At 38.1% G+C, this 4110-nt stretch overlaps 1 long non-coding RNA gene across 1 annotated transcript in view; it reads right to left on the bottom strand.

Annotated features, from left to right (window-relative positions):
- The window catches only part of LOC105538110, a 6969-nt gene extending 3165 nt beyond the window's left edge, over positions 1-3804 (bottom strand). Inside the window, exon 1 of the long non-coding RNA XR_001005840.1 lies at positions 3734-3804. This is a non-coding gene — a long non-coding RNA (uncharacterized LOC105538110). The remainder of the gene's footprint in view (positions 1-3733) is intronic.
- Positions 3805-4110: the final 306 nt, after the last annotated feature.

Below are 4110 nucleotides of genomic sequence, written 5' to 3'. Positions count from 1 at the left end.
CATGTTCTCACTCATAGGTGGGAATTGAACAATGAGAACACTTGGACACAGGAAGGGGAACATCACACACTGGGGCCTGTTGTGGGGTGAGGGGAGTGGGGAGGGCTAGCATTAGGAGATATTCCTAATGTAAATGACAAGTTAATGGGTGCATCACAGCAACATGGCACATGATACATATGTAACAAACCTGCACGTTGTGCACATGTACCCTAGAACTTAAAGTATACTGAAAAAAAAAAACCAGAAATCTAAATGCCATAGTGTTTTTATACCCATCATCATCTATTTAAAAGATACATGACTATATGAGTCCGTTTTCACACTGCTATAAAGATACTACCTGTGACTGGGTACTTTATAAATAAAAGATATTTAATTGACTCACCGTTCTGCATGGCTGGGGAGGCCTCAGGAGACTTATAGTCATGATGGAAGGCAAAGGAGAAGCAAGCACCTTCTTTACAAGGGGGCAGGAGAGAGAGCGTGAGAAGGGGGAAGTGTCAGACATTTATCAAACAACCAGATCTTGTGAGAACTCACTCACTATCACAAGATCAGCAAGGGGGAAATCTTCCTCCATGATCCAATCATCACCACATCCCTCCCTTGACGTGTGGAGATTACAATTCAAGATGAGATTTGGGTGGAGACACAGAGGCAAACAACATCAATGACCATGCTCTTTGATGACTGGACATTTTACCTAATATTTTGCCTCTTTGTGAAGTTTTTTCCTTCCACTTCCTTCACATAATTTTTCCCTAATGTAATATGATGTTATGCCTGGAAATATTTTATATAGCCCTATCATATTTCTCTGCTATAAATATATTTTGAAACTGAAAATTAAAAGAAAAAAGGTTTTTTGTTTTGTAAACATGAAGCTGTAAGTATTAAATTATTTTTCTGTATTGTGTTATTGTTACAATTATTAGTGGTACATGGTTGATTAAATGAATGCTTCAAATTTTGAAATGTAATTATTGTACAAAGTAAAATGCTATTGGAAATCCACTTCTGAATGCAATATATTTCTTTCTCAGTTAAGGTAAGCTTGGATGAATATTATTTAATGGTGAAATGAAACAGGATTCAACATCAGTTCAATCTTTATTACCATCTTTTAATGCATATACGTGCTGAGTAATCATCTGATGGAAATGAAGAGTTCTAACTTACCAGTTTTTTATCTCCTGAGTTAGATGCCAGAAATCACACAGTGATCTATCATCAATGATTATTTTTTCATGATCTTTCAACTGACAATTTAAAGAAGTCCTCCTCAATCAAAAACTAACAAGAAAGGGTAAAATCTGACTTATAAAAGGGTATGTTACTGAGTCATTATAGTGATTCACTTTTTAATTCTTGGGAACTATAGCAACTTATAAAATCTGTACAAGGACTCATCAAGGGACATTTAATTCTTAATTAAACTCATTCTAGTCTTTCACTTAGAGGCACCTTGTTTGTTCATCTTTAAAATTAAGTGAAACTGAGCTTATACATTTTAGACTTTTTCCTATTGTCTGTGAACAAAGACCTATATCTTCTTGCCAGACTTCCATCTACTGGAATATGTTAAAGCAACTTTAAAAGGGCATGGCAAATAGAGAGACAGGCAGGCTTGATATTTAGATAGGTAGCTAGCTAGCCAGATAGACAGATTATTGTTTTCCTTTCATGGTAGAAGATTATTAAGTGTATAATTATAGATCTGACAGGATTGAAATTGCATATCAATATCTGAGAGGGAGTCACTGATCCTATTTAAATAAAGTTGGCTCTCCAAAATCCAGTGCATTATATGCTAGATTGCATTTAGGGAAAAGCGCATTCTATACTTAGAAATTAACATCAAGAAGTAGTAAGGGCAGGGCTTAAAAGTGGATATGAGTGCATTATTGATTGTTGTTAAATGCATTATTTACAATAGAATCCACACATATTCAGGTTAAATTAATCTATATCATATAAGGAGATGATAGAAATAAAATGAATTTGCAGAAAAGAGGTTGAAGAATGACCGTGAGCAGAAGCTTTGTTCCCAATAAACAAAACTGGAAGAATATGGGTTTATATTATCCAGTTATGGTTTGGTAGGTCATGAAATTATTTCTTTTGTAGGTCTAAACAAATGTGTAAGGAAAGCTACCCCTGATGTGTTTCATTTTCACAAAAATGTCATGTTGATCTGTTGAAAGTAAGCACGGGCATTTTTACTTTCCCCTCTTTGAAATTATACAAAATATGTGACTACATAAATGTACTCTCTTTCTCTTTTTTCATTATTGAAAATGGTGAATGTACCAAGATGATGTGCTTCATAACCAGTTGACTATTCCTCAGCATCTTTGTTACAAAGTTCAAATATCTTAAGATAAGCTTGTATGGTATGAGTATATCAGGATTCTGTCAAGAAAACAAAAACCACATGAAGCATTTTAACATAAAATCTACTACAGGGACTTGGTTTTCCAGATGGTGGAGGGCTGAATAGGCAACAGGGATCACAGAGCTAACTCTGATGTACAACAGCAGGAACAGCTGCTGTTCAGGGAAGAGGTTGGAATAATCACAGCCCAGAAGCTCATAGAAAGAGCTGGGGCTTAGACCTCTGAAGAGGAGCATGACCCAGCTCTTGCTATTACTTCTGAGAACATACCAACAGGCTGGCTCTCAGGTTTTCAAAAGAGGCTGGAGACTGGAACCAACTGCTGCTGTCAGGCCAAGGTCACTGTTGGGATGATGTTGAGAGGAAAAAAAAAAAAAAAAAAAAAAAGAAGAAGAAGAAAGCCCCTTCTCCCACTAGATGCTAGTCTCCCTCTAGCATCCCTATTTGCAGACTGATGTGGTTTGGTTCTATGTCCTCACCAAAATCTCATCTTGTAACTCCCACCTGTTGTGGGAGATGATTGAATCATGGGGGTGCATCTTTTCCATGCTGTTCTTGTGATAGGGAATGGGTCTCACAAGATCTGATGGTTTTAAAAACAGGAGTTGCCTGCACAAGCTCTCTTTGCCTGCTGCCATCCATGTAAGATGTGACTTACTTCTCCTTGCCTTCTACCATAACTGTGAGGCCTCCTCAGCCATGTGGAACAGTAAGTCCAATAAACCTCTTTCTTTTGTAAATTGCCCAGTCTTGGGTATGTCATTATTAGCAGCATGCAGACAGACTGATATATAGACCTATACAGGAAGCCAGTGGGCAAAGGAGAAAGAGTCCTAGCCCAGTCCCGTGTAGTACTGTATAGAAAGGAAGGTTTGCAGCTGAAAGGTAAAAAACTGCTCAGCATAAGACTGAGCCTCGAGCCTGTCACCTGGATGCTAGTGGCTGCCTCCCCAGCTAACAGGCAGGCATCCATGTTTGTTTCCTTCCTACTATTGCATCTCAATGCCTGGAAAAGAGGCCAGCACTTAGTAGGCACTCACTAAGTATTTGTTGAACCAATAAATGAGGAAACGGAATCCAATCATAGATCTCTCTGATTGCAAAGCCAATGATCTTAATTCTTTTCACTGACACTACAACACCCACTGCCTTTGAGAGGGAATCAACCAAAGATAATTGCTTCCTACGTTACAAGTTTGCCTGCAAGGGGCCTTGGCAGCCCATTTTATTAATGTCTCCAGTGCTACGAGAGTAAGCCAGCAAGAACTGACACGACATTGGCAGTGACTAATGACTTCAGTCTGCCTCTTTTCACAACACAGAAAGGAATTCTACCTGATGACCATGTAGACACAAAATCTTCACAAACACATACAGTCCAGATTTTATTCTGTGCTAAACTGGAACTGCGAAAACAAAGTGATAACAGTTACAAGAATCTCAGGAACACTTCAGACACGGTTGTTTTCCAAAAGAGAACAATATATGTATATTGCTCTTTAGTAAAACCTATAAAAATTCAAATGATGCCAGTGGCAAATAAGAAGTTGTAAATAAGTCATGGCCTTCTTAAGCCCATGGATTTGCACCTAGCTCTTGACGATGTGTCTCTAACCTCCTTGCTGTATTCAGTCACACATCACTGCACAACAGGCACTCTCTGCTCTTTAAAACCCTGAGACAACAGTGCCATTCTCATTTGCATTTTTAAA

Source organism: Mandrillus leucophaeus, unplaced genomic scaffold (genome assembly GCF_000951045.1).
Source record: "Mandrillus leucophaeus isolate KB7577 unplaced genomic scaffold, Mleu.le_1.0 Scaffold103, whole genome shotgun sequence".
NCBI classification, from domain to species: Eukaryota; Metazoa; Chordata; class Mammalia; order Primates; family Cercopithecidae; genus Mandrillus; species Mandrillus leucophaeus.
This window is presented reverse-complemented; position numbering and strand designations above follow the sequence as displayed.